We start from the raw sequence: 18,144 nt of genomic DNA on the forward strand, positions 1-18,144 counted from the left end.
GCCTCGATGCGCACCCGGGATCCGAACCCGGGCCGCCAGCATCGCAGCGCGCGCACTTAACCACCAAGCCACAGGGCTGGCCCGATCCTGTTTTTTTTAATCCATTCTACCAATCTATGTCTTTTGATTGGAGATTTTGATCCATTTGCATTGAACATTATTACTGATAGGGATGAGGTTTTTCTCTCTCTTCTCCTTTTGTAACTTCCATGATGTGTGTATTGGTCTACTTTATAGTGTTTTATAATTCCTTTAGAATATAATCACTTTTCCTCATTCTTTTTTCTTTTTGCTCCTGAGACTTGATAATTTTAAATGACCTGTCTGAAAGTTCACTGATTGTTTCTTCTGCCCCTTCAAATCTCTTTTTGAACCCCTCCAATGAAGCTTTCAGTTTACTTATTACGTTTCTCAGCTTTTGAATTTGCTTGTTTCCTCTTATAACTTCTATCTCCTTGTTGATATTCACATTTTGTTCATGTATAGTTTTCCTGATTTTCTTTAGTTCTTTGTCTACATTTTCGTTTATTTCTGTGCATATTTAAGACAATTGTTTTAAAGTATTTGTCTAGTAAGCCTGATTTCTGTGTTTCTTCAGGGATTGTTTCAGAGATTTATTTTGATCCTTTTAATGAGCAATATTTACCAATTTCTTTGTGTGCCTTGTGATCCTTTGTTGAAAATTTGTTTTTTGTAAAAACAACCACTTCTCTCTGCTTTACAGGTGGATGGGGAAAACATTCACTATTTAGTAAGACATGGTTTTCATCTTGGGCTCAACCCAGGGTGAAGGCTTATGACCTTCTCGGGTCTTTTCTTGACATGTGTTATGCGTGGCCCTATATGTGTGCTTTTTTCCAATTTTCGTGTATACACAACTACTTATAAAAGTCTTAATTCCTATGGAATTTCATGGTGGCTTCCACTTGGAGCTTTAGATTTTGCATTATATTTCTTTTTCTTTTTCTTTTTTTTTTTGTGTGAGGAAGATCCGCCCTGAGCTAACATCTGTGGCAATCTTCCTCTATTTTGTATGTGGGTCACCACCACAGCATGGCTTGACAAGTGGTGCATTGGTTTGTGCCCGGGATCGGGACCTGCAAACTCTCTGGCCGCCGAAGTGGAGTGCGCCCACTTAACAACTGCGCCACTGGGCCTGCCCCAAGATCTTTTTTATTGTAGGCATTTACAGCTATAAATTTCCCTCAGTGTATTGCTTTTGCTACATCTCATAAGTTTTGGTTAGTTGTATTTGTGTAGAAATTTTTCTCAAAGTACGTCCTAATTTCCCTTATGGTTTCTGCTTTGACCTATTGGTTGTTTTAGAGTATGTTCTTTAATTTTTATGTATCTTCCCAGATTTTCTTCTGTTATTAATTTCTAATTTTATTCTGTTGTAGTTGGAGTACATACTTTGTATGATATATACTTTTTTAATTTTATTGAGACCTGTTTTGGGCCCACTATATGGTCTATCCTATAGTGTACACTTCAGAAGAATGTATATCCCGCTATTGTTGGGTGGAATGTTTTCTGTTTCTATAGTTTTCTGTTAGATCTACTTGCTTTACAGTTTTGCTAATGTCTTCTCTTTCCTTGCTGATCTTCCGTCTCATTGTCCTGTCAGTTATTGAAAGTGGAGTATCAAATTCTCCAACTATTATTCTTGAACTGTCTAATTTTCCTCTCAGTTATTTCAGTTTTTCTTCATGTACTTTGGGCTTCATTTGTTGCATGTTTATTTTTATAATTTTGTCTTCTTGATGGATTGACTCTTTTATTGTTATAACATGTCCTTTGCCTCTCATGACAATTTTTTTCTTAAAGTCTGTTTTTTCTGATATTACTATGACTAGTCTAGCTCTCTTTTCGTCATTATTTGCATGTAACATTTTTCTATCCTTTTACTTTTGAACTATTTGTGTCTCTGCATCTACAGCATGTCTCTTATAGACAGCATGTAGTTGGTTTAAGTTTGTTTTTTCGTCAATTCTGCCATTCTCTGCCGTATAATTAGAGAGCTTTATCCCTTCACATTTAATGAAATTATTAATAAGTTAGGATTTATACCTGCCATTTTGCTATCTGTTTTCTTTACGTGCATTTTTTTTCTTTTTTTTTTGTGAGCAAGATCAGCCCTGAGGCAACATTCATGCTAATCCTCCTCTTTTTGGTGAGGAAGACCTGCTCTGAAGTAACATCCATTGCCAATCCTCCTCCTTTTTTTTTTCCCCCAAAGCCACAGTAGATAGTTGTATGTCATAGTTGCACGTACTTCTAGTTGCTGTATGTGGGACACGGCCTCAGCATGGTCAGAGAAGTGGTGCATCAGTGCGCGCCAGGGATCTGAACCTGGGCCGCCAGCAGTGGAGCGCGCACACTTAACCACTAAGCCTCGGGGCCGGCCCTGGAGTTTGTTGAGCTTCTTGGATGTGTAGATTAATGTTTTTCATCAAATCTGGGAATATTTTGGATATTATTTCTTCAAATATTCTTTATGCTCCTTTCTTTCCCTTCTCTCCTAGAACTTCCCTGATGCATATGTTCATATGTTTCATATTGTTCGAAAGGTTTCTGAGCTTCCATTTATTTGTGTTCATTCTTTTTTTTTCTGTTCCTCAGACTGCATAATCACAATTCAGCTATCTTCAAGTTTAATGATTCTTTCTTCGGTCTGACAAATCTGCCCTTGAGCCTCTCTAGTGAATTTTTCATTTTAGTTATTGTACTTTTCAACTCCAGAATTTCTACTTGTTTCCTCTTCAAACTGTTCTTTCAATGTTCTTCTCTATTTCTTTTCTCTATTTCTTGGTTCATAGTTCTTGATTGCTTTAGTTCTTTGTTTACTTTAGCTCTTTGAACATGTTTAAAATAGTTGATTTAAAGACTTTTTCTAGTAAGTTCTGTTTGGTTTTCTCAGGGACAGTTAATTACATTGATTATTTCTTTTCTTTCTTTCTTTTTTTTTTTTTTCCTGGTATTGGCCATACTTTCTTGTTTCTTTTCATGTCCTGTAATTTTCTGTTGAAATTGGACATTTTAAAAAATATAATATGGCAGGTCTGGAAATCAGATTCCTCCCACCTAATGGTTTTCTTGTCATTCTTGCTGTTTATTTTTTCATAGTCTTTTCTGAACTAATCCTTTACAGTCTGTATTCTTTGTCCTGTATGGCCGTCGACGTCTACTCAGTTAGCTTAGTGGTCATCTAATACTTCCATAGAGACTTCCTTAAACATGGGTGATTAATAAGTTTCACAGTCTTTGCTGAGGGGTTCTGTGTGCATGTTGTGGCATGCCTTCAGCACTCAGCCAGGTACTTTACCACTCTGCCTTTGCCTTAACTTTCCTGCTTGTGTGGGCACTCTAGGCCAGCCAGATGTGAAAGCTTAGTGCTTTCTTAGGTCTTTCATGAGCTTATGAACAGCACTGTGCATGTGTGGCCTTCTCTATGCCCAGGAATGTGTCAGAGCTTTTCAAAGCACTTATTCTCCAACACATCTCATTCCTCAGCCTTTCCTCCCAAGCTTTTGGCTAGTTTATCATTTACCCCAATTTATGTGAAGTACCCCAGACAGGAGCAATTATTACATTTACTTGTAAATGTTTTTGATAAATGCCCCTCTTCTCCCCCAAGTAGGTGCCTCTGCTCTGGGAGAGTTCTGAGTTATGCAAAATAAAGATAAGTCCTTTGAGAAGTTCCCTCAGGAAGCTACCAGACAGATAAAATAAGGAGAGTTTTTTGCAAATGAGGCTGTTCTTCTCTACCTGAGGGCATGTACTGGGAATGTGGACTCTTATTTTCAAGGCTATCACTGAGCTAGCTACTGAGGAATGCTACTATACTAAGTTAAAATGCCACAAATCTTGCTATTTTACCAAGATTTAGCTGATTATCTGGAATAAGCACTCCCCAAGTTGATATAAGCCTTTGGTTTGCATCCATGATCAACTTTTTTAGAAAAGTTGATTCTGACAGGATTTTCATTGCTTCTATGCAAGGGTAGACTCTTGGAATTCCCTACACCACCATTTCCTCTGATGTCACTCCATGAATTGATCTTTGACAAAGGTGCCAACTCTGTTTAATGTGGACAGGATACTTTTTTCAACAAGTGGTGTTGGAAGAAGTATATATTCAAGTGAAAAGAAAGAACTTTCATCCATACCTCTCATTATACAATAAAAAATAATTAGATATATATCATTCACCTTAAGTTAAAAGCTAAATCTATAGTGGCTCTGGATTAAAGGAGAATATATTCATGATCTGTTGTACACAAAGACTTTTTAGACAGGACACAGATAGCAATAAACATAAAAGAAAATTTATAAATTTGATTATGTGAAAATTTGGAAAAAGAAATCTGCTCATCAGAAAAGTACCATTAAGAAAATGAATAGGACACCAAAAGGAAAAGCAAGAAAAACAAAAATAAGCAAGTGGGACTACATCGAACTAAAAAGCTTCTCTGCACAGCAAAGGAAACCAGCAACAAAATGAAAATGCAACCTAATCCTACTGAATGGAAGAAAATATTTGCAAATCATATCTCTGATAATGGGTTAATATCCAAAATGTATAAATAACTCATATAACTCAGTATCAAAAAACCAATCTGATTAAAAAATGGGCAGAACATATGAATAGACGTTTTTCCAAAGAAGACATACAGGTGGCCAACAGGTACATAAAAAGATGCTCAACATCGTTAATCATTAGGTAGATACAAATCAAAACCACAATGAGATAACACCTTTCATTTGTCAGAATAGCTATTATCAAAAAAAAGAAAAAATAAAAGAAATAAGAGCCATTGGCAAGGATGTGGAGAAAAGGGAACCTTTGTTTGCTGCTGGTGGGAATGTAAATTGGTGTAGCCACTATGGAAAACAGTATGAAGGTTCCTCAGAAACTTAAAAATATAACTACTACATTATCCAGCAACTCTATTTCTGGGTATTTATGTGAAGAAAAAGAAAACATTAACTTGAGAAGAAATATGCAGCCCCATGCTCATTGCAGCATTCTTTATAATAGCCAAGATATGGAAACAACCTAAGCATCCATTAATGGATGAATGCATAAAGAAGATGTGATATATGTATGTGTATATATATATATATATATACACACACAATAGAATGTTATTCAGCTGTAAAGAAGAAATCTTGCCATTTGCGACAACATGGATGGACCTTGAGAATATTATACCAAGTGAAATAATTCAGACAGAGAAAGACAAATATCATATAATCTCAATTATATGTGTAATCTAAAAAAACAAAAAAAACAGCTTAAAGAGTACAGATTGGTGGCTGCCGGAGGTAGGGGGTGGGTGGATGGGTGAAATGGGTGAAAGAGGTCAGAGGTACAAATTCCCAGTTATATGATAAATAAGTCATGAGGATATAATGTACAACATGGTGACTATAGTTAATAATACTGTATAATACTGTATTCCATGTATCCAAGTTGCTAAGAGAGTAGATCTTAAATTTTTCATCTCAAAAAAAAATTTATTTTATTTTATTTTATTTATTTATTTTTTCCCCCCAAAGCCCCAGTAGATAGTTGTATGTCATAGCTGCACACCCTTCTAGTTGCTGTATGTGGGACGCGGCCTCAGCATGGCTGGAGAAGCGGTGCGTCGGTGCGCGCCCGGGATCCGAACCCAGGCCGCCAGCAGCGGAGCGCACACACTTAACCGCTAAGCCACGGGGCCGGCCCAAAAAAAAAAATTTTTGTAACTATGTAAGGTGACGAATGTTGACTCAACTTATTGTGGTGATCATTTCACAATGAATACAAATATTGAATCATTATGTTGTGCACCTGATACTAATGTAATATGTCAATTATACTTTAATAAAAAAAAAAAGTTAAAAATGACTAGGCAAGCCACAGAACGAAAAAGAAATTGAAATACATATATCTGACAGAAAATTTATTCCAAAATATATTCTTACAAGTCAATAATAACCAAAAGAAGCATCCCCAAAAAGATGGTTAAAAAACTGAATAGACGCTGTGAAAAGGAGATATAGAATGGTCATTAAGACATGAAAATGTGCACACTATTTATTTATTTTTTGGTGATAACGATTGGCCCTGAGTTAGCATCTATTGCTAATTTTCCTCTTTTGCTTATGGAAGATTGTCCCTGAGCTCACACCTCTGCCATTCTTACTCTATTTTGTGTGTGGGTTGCTGCCACAGCATGGCTTGTTGAGCAGTGTCTAGGTCCACGCCTGGAATCCAAACCCCTGAACCCTAGGCCACCGAAGTGGAACACGAGAACTTAACCACTATGCCCTGGGCTGGCCCCACACACTATTATTATTTAGCAGCTAGATGCAAATTAAAATCACTATATGACGTAATTTCACATCAACTAAAATGTCTACAATTAAAAAGACCAACAAATATCGAATATTTATGAAGATGTGAATTAAATGAGACTACAATATATTGCTGGTGGAGTGGAAAATTGTACAGTCACTTTGGAAAATGTTTTGGCAAATTACTTGTAAAGTTAAACACATGCCTATCTTATGACCCACTCCTACTCATAGTTATTTCCTCAGGGCAAAAGATAAACAGATTATCGATTTTCATATAGTGGATAAGTACTCTGCAAACAAAAAGAAAAAAGTGAACTACTTATAGATGCCAAAGCATGGATGAATGGAAAAACATTGTGCTGATTGAAAGAAGCCAGATACAAAATTGTACACGCTGTACGATTTCAACCTTAAGAAGTTCGGGAACAGGCAAAACCTATCCCTGGTATTAGAAATAAAAATAGTGTTTGCCTATGGGTGTTGGGATTGATTAAAAGCAGGCATGAAGAAGCTTTCCAGGTGATGGAAATGTTCTGTATTTTGACTAGAGTCATGTTTACATTGTTAAAAAAAGGAATCAACTTCTCTTCTTAAACATATGGATTTCAGTGTATTCAAATTGTATCTAATAGAAAAAGTGTAAAACGTTTGTCTGGGATTGAGAACATTTAAGCTCTCTATCTCAATAGGCTCTTTTCTTCTTGTCTTACATTTACTCCTATATCCCTTATTTTGCAAACTCTTTCCATTACTCTGTAGGAAAAGCATTGGACTAGTGTCAGATAATATGTGTTTCATCCTAGGTTTATCACGTACTAGCTCAGTGATCTTGGGAAAATTTCAAAGTGTCATATATCCCTAGAATATTAACCCTGAGGAAAAGTGTAAGGTGCATAAGAAGGGTTGAACTGAATTAGAAACTTCGTCTTGAATGCCTAGTGGGCCTCCTGTATAAAGGGTCCCTTTGATGTGCAATTGAAATTTCTTTAATCCCTTAATAGTGCAAATTAAAACTTTCTACTCCTTTTGAATGTCATCTGGTCATACAGCAAATTGCCCAGAGTCTTATGAAGTTTTTCTTTCTCTTGGGTCACACCCAAGGCTAATTGACTGTGATGTTTGGGTTGGGGCATCCTTTAGAGATCCAATCTAACATGTGTACACCTTTTCCTCTTAATAAAAACACTCAATCTGTAAGAAAAGATTGGGTGATGATATTAGAGGAAGAAAAACATTGACATTTTAAGGTTTTAATCTTTCATGAGGTAAAATGATATTGCTCTATAGAAACACCTGTGCCTTTTTTAAAGTGGTATAGTTAGCAAAAGCCCTGAATAGACATCGGCAGTAGACAGAATCTTCTTGGGAAATTGCAGTCAGGTAACAAGTTCATCTTGACTATACTCATTCATTTTTTAAAAAGAAGGAAACTTTTTCCCCTTCAATGTTCCTTTCATATGTTCTTTGGAGAATCTATTTTATTCTATCACATTGAAGAAAACCTCTGGCTGTTGATAAATTTTTGAGCATCTTCTAGCTATAAGAAGGCCCTTGTGACCTGATGCAGTGTAATATTCAGACAGACTGGTAGTTTTCCACATGGGAAGACATTTCTTTCTTTGTTGTCTGTTCCCTTGTTAAATCAAATACAATAACTGTTTGAGCTCTTTATGCCATTCCATTGCAACTAGGCCCACCTGTTCAGCGGTTACATAATGTCTAGAAATCTTAACACTTTGGCTATATATGTTATGATTGTCCATCCTGTTTTTGTTGGAGTTATAAAATTATGTTATAAAGGACTTGAAGATCCTCATATGAGAGAACAACAAATGATATGAAATCTGCAAAAACACTTTTTATCTCAAGATACTGAGGTAAGAAGTTCTAAGTAGAATGAAAAACACACTTTAACTCAATCTCAGAGCTAAAGCTTTTCCTCTTTGAAATAATTCAAATACTGTCAGATTCCTTTCTCTTTAGGATCTTTTAAACCCTTCCACGTTTTTTGTTTCAGAAGTTTAACACATTTTAAGATCACAGTTTTTTGTTTATATCCACATTTCTCTTCATCTCATTTCTAATTTCCCTTTACTGCCATTTAAACTGTCACCTGCACCTCGAATGGAGCCTTGTTTGTTCATCAGAAGCTCTTTGATTTTCAAGTCTAATATTCTCATGAGTATTCTCAAAGCCATTACCAATATTTAGAACGGTTTGCTATTCAAGTGGCATTGAAACCTCAACTTCATTTTGATAAAAAGGGAAGGACACAGTGTATTCTAAAAATACTTTCTTAGTCATGTTCTTTATAATAATTTTGCTTTCATCAACTTTCAGTTTTGTCACTCTTTTTGCTGAGAATCCTTTTCAATTAAAGTAAAATCTAAAAGTTAAAAAATATACACTTCCTGATTAAGTAGTCTTCTCCTCACACGTTCCTTAGCACTAAGGTGCGTAAATATTTTCCACTTATTTACTTAGTACACTTAACACACAGACGCTCAAAGATACACAACAAAAACTAATAATGGTAATAATAATAATTATAATAGCAGCTAACATTCATTGAGAGCTCACTGTGTGTCTGGTAACTCATGAGGTTAAAATTATTAAGTAGATATCATTAATGTCACACAGGTAGTAGTGGTGAGATTCAAAACCAGGCTTATCTGACTTCAGCACATGTGTTCTTAGGTACATATGAGAGACAGGTCCTGTTTTATTCACTGTTGTTATCTCCTAATGCCCAGCATACTGCGTGATAAATTGTAGGTATTCAGTATTGATGGATGAATAACTGCCCTCCAAAAACTTTTATACTATTGGGAGAGAGTTGTCACATGTAATACATAACACATGAAAAGTTGTATAAGGAATCCCGAGTTAAATATCACACTTGATTTAGAAATTATATTTTAAGATATTCTTAAATTTCGAGTTTTTGGGAAGAGCTGTGCTGGTATTTTTTTTGGTGGGATGGAGAAGCAGTTGGGAAAGGAAATTTTCCTTGTGTCTAAAAGGATTATAGTCCTCATTAGAAGTTGATTAGCCAAATTAGACAGGAAAGAAACATGGAAATCTCATGGAAATGTCTACATCAATATTTTTAGACTTGGTTTTACTAGAGTTATGCTGTTTACTCTCCCCAAAGCCTTAGAAGTCTTCCTAAAGCTCTCTTTTCTGGTTCATATACCAAGCATTGAGATGTGATGTTTCTGAAACATTTTCCCTGTCTGTATAATAGATAATGCCTTCCAGACAATCTGTATCCAGTTCTAACTTGGGATTTAATGTAAGTTATTTCCAATTCTGTTAAAATATTTGATGTTTAAAAAAGAAATTTCTGTGTAGAGGACTTAATTTGACTACTAAATTTAGTTCAGGAAGATTATTCTTAGTAATTTTCTTTGACTTAAATCTACAATGGAAAAATTAGCTGTAAAGGCAAGGGGCTTTTTAAAACAAGAAGCTACAGGACAATTTTACTAAAATTTTTTCTAAATTGAGATTAATATCATTATCATTTATGTTTTAACAGCTTTTTGCATTATGGTCATGTTTTAATGATTAAAGTTAAATTTAAATAAATGAAAATTGTACAAATCACTTAGAGGCAAAGATAATAATGAAGGGACATCAATATACAGTAGGTTACAATAACAAATTGTTGTAAGATAGAAAAATGAACTGATAGGTCCCCACAGAACGAAGTTCAGGACCTGGAGGAAGCATTTATAGTAGAGATAAAGGGTGGAAAATAGGGAGATTCGTAGAATATCTATCATGAGAACATGTTTTCCAGCAAAATAGGGGTATACAGTAAGAAAGAACAAGATACTGAGATTCTGAAGATATGATGTTAAAAATATTTAACAACCAGTATTGCATGACACTGACTGGTGAGAATGGATTCTCACCAGCTCATGATCTTCATGGTAGCCTTCCTTTTTAATCAGATCAGGTTGTGCGCATATATTCTCATAATATTAGATAATTTCTTCATTGCACTTACTATACTTTGCAATTATATGTTTTTTGTGTGAATTTTGATTAATGTATATCTTCCTTGCTATGCTCTGAAGTCCATCATATATGTGGCTTACCCAGCTATCCCAGTATATAGCACTGTGCTTGGAACTTGTAGGATCTACACTATCTGGAGCCTGCCAAACTGATTTCATCTTGCACTAAACTCTCCCTTGCTTACCATGTTCCAGTCACAGGGGCTTTTTCTTCTGTTTCTTGATTACACTTATTCCCACTTCTTGAAATTTGTCTTCTCTGGAATTTCACATCATTCAGGTGTCCGATTAAAAATTATCTCCTCAGAAACGTCTTCTTTGACCACGCAATTCAAAGAATCATCTCTCCATTACAAGTCACAGTATACAGCTTTGTTTATTTTTTCAAGGTAATCATTGCTTTCCTAAATTCTCTTGTTTATTTACTTTTTAAAAATTTCTTTTCCAACTAGGAAGTGAGCTCCATGGAGGCAAAGACCTTCTCTTGTTTTGCCACTGCTGTATCCTCATTTGTCACAATACTACCTATCACATGCTAGCTGTTCGATAATTTTTTTGAATACATTAGTGGTGCTCCACAAATATATGTGTAATAGTCAAATGGCATAATCAATTGTCTCTTGTAGCAGGGAATCCTCATCTGAGCCAAAAGTGGCTTACCTTAAAGTTTGGGTACATCTTAGCATATTTAGAAAGTTGATGATGTTTGTCCATTACGGATTAGAATGAGGGATATAGAATACTTCTGGGAGAGACTTCATTCTAAGAGATTTCATGTAGTTGAGGAACTTAACCTGGTTCTAGGAAAATGGGCCAGTTTGAGGTAGAGAGTGACTGCATAGAGCATGGTGAGTGGCCCTCAGGTTGTTTCCTGAGTCTCAGGAGGAGAAGGCTGTGATAAAACAGAGAAAAATGAGAAGAGTAGGGGTGGTGAGAGTAAAGAAGGCCCTGGTATTCGCAATGCTGGTTCCAGCAGTTTCAGCAATGATGAGAGTTGATGTCCTCAGCACTGACACTTGGACTCCAGATATTAGGTATCTGGAGCCTCATCCCAGATACCAATGGGCATTCACAACAGCATCTCTACCTTCAGCAAACCCTAGCACCAGTGCTCAGCAGTTCTTGGACAATGATGGTATAGTTGCTACTTTGCGCATCAGCAGCAACAGGGAAGATAAATTGGATGAGTGAAGAAACAGAGGACTTAGTGTGGAAAAGAGTTTCTCTATGCTCCCACCTGGGGACTCCAATAAAGATTTGAGAAGGTTTTGAAAGGGATTATATTCCTGTAGAGCAGATTTTCTTAACTTCAGTGCTATGACATTTTGTGATGTACAGTTCTTTGTTGTGGGGGGATATCCTGTGCAATGTAGGATGTTTAGTAGCATTCCTGATTTCTACCTACTAGCTGCTGGATATACCCATCTGCTGTGACAAACAGAAGTGTTTTCAGAGTTTGCTAAATATCCCCTGGGTAGGCAAAATTGCTCGCAGTTGAGAAATGCTGCTATAGAGAGAGCAAAGTCAGAGAAATCTTGTTTTTTGACTGTTACTGTCATTTAAGTTTTCCCTCCAAGAGAGGAGAGTGTGAGAAAACCTGGTTATATGTACAAACGAACACATACCTGGCTTTTTTCATATGTCAAAACTACATCTGTATTAGGCCTCTCCAGAGAAACAGAACCAGTAGAGATTTATTTCAAGGAATTGGCTTACACAATTGTGAGGGCTGGCAAGTCTCAACTTCTTAGGGTAGGCCGGCAGGCTGGAAACTCACAGCCAGGATCTGACATAGGAGTCTTGAGGCAGAATTTCTTCTTCCTCAGGTAAACCTCTGTTTTTCCCTTAAGGCCTTTCAAATGATTGGATGATGTCCACCCACGTTATCAAGGCAATCTCCTTTACCTAAACTCAGCTGATTAAAGATGGTAACCCCATCCGCAAAATACCTTCACAGTAAGCCCTGGATTACTATTTGAGTAACTATTTACCATAGCATCCCAAGTCAACACATGAAGTTAACCGTAATACCATCATATGCTTTTGAATTTCACAAGCTATTTTATATAAACATAGTAGTATGTTGACTGTGAATCTCAGTAATTCTTTAAAACAGAAATTTTAGCTCTATTAAATAGCATAGCATCACACAAATGATTATTCCCATTTTCCAGATGAAGAAATTAAGGCTTGGGGGCGGCCCGGGGTTTGCACCTTCAGATCCCTGGTGCGCACTGACGCACCGCTTGTGAAGCCATGCTGTGGCAGTGTCCCATATAAGTAGAGGAAGATGGGCATGGGTGTTAGCTCAGGGCCAATCTTCCTCAGCAAAACGAGGAAGATTGGCATCTGATGTTAGCTCAGGGCTGATCTTCCTCAAAAAAAAGTATATAAAAAAAGAAATGAAGGCTTGGAAATGTAAAGAAACTTTACTCAGCCAACATTTGCACCCAGACTGCCTAACATCAGAACCCAAGCTCTTAACTGCTACTTTGGTTTGAACAAATAAAAGTATCTACATCTGGGATCAGTAAATTGCTGCCTACAGGCAGCAGCCCAAATACAGCACACTCTCTGTTTTTGTATGACCGATGAGCTAAGAATGTTTTTTACATTTTTGAGAGGTTGAAAGACAATTAAAATAATACTATTTTGTGCTAGGTAAAGTTTACTTGAAACTGAAATTTCAGTGTCCATAAATAAAGTTTTATTGCAACAAAGCTACACACATTCATTTGCATATTGTCTGTGGTTTTCATGCTACAACAGCTGTGTTGTGTAGTTGCTACAGAGAAAGTATGGCCTGTTAAACCTAAAATATTTGCTACCTGGCCCTTTATAGCAAACGTTTGCCAACCCCTGATCTAGTTACCTATTCTAACTTTGGACAACATCTCAATTTTATACATTTTTTGTGTGTCTCCTGTGAAAATAGCATGTGTGAGACTAAGAAAATGTAAATTTATCAAACAGTGGGAAGAGTATGGAGAGACAGAATCTGCCACCTCTTTTGATACTGGTAGCATACTTTTAACATGATAGAAATACAAAGAAAAATGGTTAGATAACACCATCTACTGAGAAAATCTGAGATTACAGAAAATGTGACAAAAGCAGTTTTTCTCAACTTTTGTAGCATCAGCATCACCTGGATTCTTGGATTGAAATACAGATTTTTTTATCACACTCTGCATATTTTGGTACAGTAGGTCTGGAGTGCAGCCCAAGAATATGTATTTTAAGCAAACAGCCCAGGTCATTCTGATGCAGGTGATCCTTGAACCCTCTTTGGGAAACATCAGTCTAACACAAAGCTTATACCTGGGGAAAACAAAAGACACATGCCCATTTACATTTCCTCATCTTTTATGTATTTAGTTTACATGGGTCAATATTGTTGTGCCTTGAGCAATGAACTTGGTAGAGAATATAGTGCAGTCGTGTGCTGGTTGGAATTAGGGAGGCCTCAGACTTCACCCCGGTCCTATCGAGTCCCTGTGCTAAGCCTTGAACCAGAGAGAGGTTTAGGTAATTTAGATGAGAACAGTTGGATTGGTGATGTGGGTGGGAGGAAGAGTCTCATGAATTCCACTAATAGGCCATTTACTGCTGATTTTGCCAGATTTTATTGGCTCAGGAGTGTGGAATTGTGGTCTGAAGGTACTACAAATGCACCATGAAGTTCCTGTAAAGAATCATCAACTGCAACAGTTTGCTCTCCAGCTTCCAGTGTATGATTAGGGAGCTATAAGCCTCTGTATGTGTGTAAACATGTGTGTGCATCTGTATTCCTTCCTGTCTCAGGATTGCCATGCAGTGAAGAGAAGCTGGTTAGGAAAGGTGAGAGAAAGTAGTAGCAGCAAATTTATTTGGGCAGTACTAGTAGCGGCACTGCTAGCTTTTCTTTCTAATGTGATAGAAGTTAGGATGTATGCTGTCTTTGAGGTAGATACTATTATTAAAGTCACACATTACTGATAAAGAAACTGAATCTTAGAGAAGATGGAAGACTGTAAACGTCACTGCTATGGTCTAAATGTTTGTGTCACCTCAAAATTCATATGTTGAAATCTTAATGTCCAATGTGATAGTTTTAGGAGGTGGGGCTTTTGGTAGGTATTAGGTCATGAGAGTGGAGTCCTCATGAATGAGATTAGTGTTCTTATGAAAGAGACCCACATAGCTCCCTAGCCCCTACTGCCATGTGAAGATACCACAAGAAGTCTGGGACCCTGAATAGGGCTGTCTTCCGACCGTGCTGGCACATTGATCTCAGACTTCCAGCCTCCAGAACTCTGACTAATAAATGGTTTTTGTTTGTAAGCCACCCAGTTGGTGGTATGTTGTTATAGCAGCCTGAAGAGACTAAGACAGTTAGACTGCTATTAAATGGTAGAGCCAGCCAGGGCACCAATCCAGTTTTTTCTAACCTCAAAGCCCATGCTTCTTCGAAAATGATTAGCTGCTGGGCAGGCAACATGCACACATGCATGCACATAAAAATATCACAACAATTGTTACCATTCATTGAGCATTTTGCAGGACTAAGTGATTATATACATATGTGTATATATATATAATATTTATCCATCATATATCTATATTTATTCTTTGCTTAATTTGATCCCCACCCTAGCTCTGTAAATGAAGTGAGAACAATTATTATCTCAGTCCTACTGATGAGGAAATAGGTTCTGAGAAGTCAAGACCACTCAGCTGGTATATGCAGAATCTGGATGAGTTTACACTGCAAACCTTAAAATGATTTCAACCCCAGCCTACAGGTTGACTGCAACCTCATGAGAGACTCTGCGACGGTATTACACAGCTAAGCCATTCCTGTATTCCTAACCATCAGAAACTGTGACATAAAAAGGTTTTTGTTTTAAGCTACTAAATTTGGGATAGCCTCCCCATTATAAACATTGCTCTCCAGAGTGGCACATTTGTTACAGTTAATGAACCTACACTGATATATCATAATCCCTCAAACTTCATGGTTTACCTTGGGCTTCTCTACAAAGAAAAGACTACTACTTTTCTAACACTGAATAACCTTGGTGTTGTCCATTCAATGGGTTTGGACAAATGTATAATGACATGTATCCATCATTGTAATATCATACAGAGTAGTTTCACTGCTCTAAAATGCCCCTGTGCTCTGCCTATTCATCCCTCTCCCCACCTCCAACCCCTAGCAACCACTGATCTTTTTACCATCCTTATTGTTTTGCCTTATCTAGAATGTCATATAGTTGGAATCACAGAGTATGTAGCTGGGGAATCAGATTTTGCCACCCCAAAATGTGTCTATTTGATTTAATTATTTTAAAGTACAAAAGACTCAGAAAAAAACTTCGACCTTCCCTCTAACTGCCTAAAACAATTTAAGGTAGAAGGCCTGTTCCAGGAAGGAGCTATCACCATGGATAACTAGAATATAATATGAACTAGGTGTGGTATACAGGGAGGAACCTAACAAGGCCCATTTGATCAAAGTCTTCTCCATGTCCCATTGTCTCTGCAAAGCATGGCAAACATTTGTTTCCCAAACATTTCCTTTTCCATCTTCATGTGAATTGTGTTCCTCCTCTTCAAAGTCCTAAACCACTACCCCCAACATCATCATTTGTCTTTAGCTGTAGATGGTATTTAAGGTGGTGGCTTTGGCCATTGTGGCAAGTTCCACAGTTTTCCTGGTTTTCTCCCATGTTTTCATGTTATTAAATTTGTTTGATATTCTCCTGCTATTCTATCTCATGTCAATTTAATTCTTAGAGCAGCCAGAAGAACCTAGAGGGTATAGGAATAGTTCCTCCTCCCCTACATAGCCCTTACAGATTACCTTCTTTCACTTGGTAATATACACTTAAGATTCCTCCATATCTTTTTATGACATGATAGCACTTTTTTTTTTTTATAATTTTATTTATTCATTTTTTCCTCCAAAGCCCCAGTAGATAGTTGTACATCGTAGTTTCACATCCTTCTAGTTGCTGTATGTGGGACGTGGCCTCAGCATGGCCAGAGAAGCGGTGCATCAGTGCGCGCCCGGGATCCGAACCCGGGCCGCCAGCAGCGGAGCGCGCGCTAAGCCACGGGCCGGCCCGATAGCCCTTTTTTATTTTTTTAGTACAGAATAATATTTCATTGTCTTAATGTACCACAGCTTATTTAACCCTTAACCTACTGAAGGACGTTGTTTGCTTCCAAGTTTTGGCAATTATGAATAAAGCTGCTATGAACATCCTAGTGCATGTTTTTGTGTGGACATAATTTTTCAACTCTTTTGGGTATATACTAAGGAATGTGATTGTTGGATCATATGGTAAGAGTGTGTTTAGTTTAATAAGAAATGCGAAGCTATTTTCCAAAGCGGCTATAATATTTTGCATTCCCACCAGCAATGAGAGTTTCTGTTGCTCCACATCTTTACCATCATTTGGTCTCAGTGTTCTAGATTTTGGCCACTCTAATAGGTGTGTAATGGTGTCCCATGATAGTTTTAATTTGCATTTCCCTGATCACATATGATGTGTAGCGTCTTTTCATATGTTTATTTGCCATCTGTATCTTGGGTGAGGTGTCTATTAGGTCTTTGGCTCATTTTTTAATTGGGTTATTTGTTTTCTTATTGTTCAGTCTTAGGTGTTCTTTTTATGATTTGGATAACACTCCTTAATCAGATGTGTCTTTTCTAAATATTTTCTCCCATTCTGTTACTTGACTTCTCCTTCACTTTACATTGTCTTTCACAGAGCAGAAGTATTAAATTTTAATGAAATCCAGTTTATCAATTATCTCTTCCATTTATCGTACCTTTGGTGTTGAACATAAAAAGTCATCGCTGTATCTGCATACACATTAAGGATTGTTATGTCGTGGAGAATTGACCCCTTTATCATTATTTAATGCCCTTATTTATCCTTAATACTTTTTCTTGCTTTCTAGAATGTTCTATCTGAAATTCATATAGCCACTCTTGCTTTCTTTTGATAAATTTTAGCGTGATATAATTCTCTCCATCCATTTACTTTTAATCTATATATTTAAAATAGGTTTCTTGTAGACAACATATAATTGGGTCTTGTTTTTTGATCCACTCTGACAATCTCTGTCTTTCAATTGGTGAATTTAGAGCATTGTCATTCAAAATGATTAATATAATGGATTAATATCAACCATATTTGTTACTGTTTTCTATTTCTTACCCTTGTTCTTTATTCCTGTTTTTACCTTTCACTCTTTTTCTGCCTTTACTGTTTTTAATTGGGCATTCTGTATGATTCAGTCTTTTCTCCTTTCTTGCCATTTCAGTTTTACATTCTCTGCTCTGGTAAGTTGTGATTTCCTGTATTTCCCTGTCTCTTCAGTCCTGACGCTAACTCTTTTTCCCTGTGTCCTCACCTCTCTTATGGATCCTAGGAGAATTGTTGATTTTTCAATCTTTCAGCTGTTTCCTTGTTCGAGTGGAGTGGTGACTTCTAAGCTCTTTACATCCAGAACTAGAAAGCCAGAAATGGTATTTTTTGTGTGTGTGTGTGAGGAAGAACATCTCTGAGCTAGCATCCATGCTAATCCTCCTCTCTTTTTTTGCTGAGGAAGACCTGCTCTGAGCTACCGTCTATTGCCAATCCTCCTCCTTTTTTTTTTCCCCCCAAAGCCCCAGTAGATGCTTGTATGTCATAGTTGCACATCCTTCTAGTTGCTGTATGTGGGACACAGCCTCAGCATGGCTGGAGAAACGGTGCGTTGGTGCACGCCTGGGATCCCA

General features: G+C 37.0%; 1 long non-coding RNA gene across 2 annotated transcripts in view; it reads left to right on the top strand.

The window, feature by feature from the left end:
* Positions 1 to 18,144, top strand: part of LOC147911863 (uncharacterized) — a 70,942-nt gene continuing 52,798 nt past the window's right edge. For both annotated transcript variants that reach the window (XR_015550396.1, XR_015550395.1), the window contains exon 1: positions 1 to 18,144. This exon is cut by the window's right edge. This is a non-coding gene — a long non-coding RNA (uncharacterized LOC147911863).

Source organism: Ceratotherium simum, chromosome X, assembly GCF_057802395.1.
Source record: "Ceratotherium simum simum isolate JZ-2026a chromosome X, ASM5780239v1, whole genome shotgun sequence".
Classification (NCBI taxonomy): Eukaryota; Metazoa; Chordata; class Mammalia; order Perissodactyla; family Rhinocerotidae; genus Ceratotherium; species Ceratotherium simum.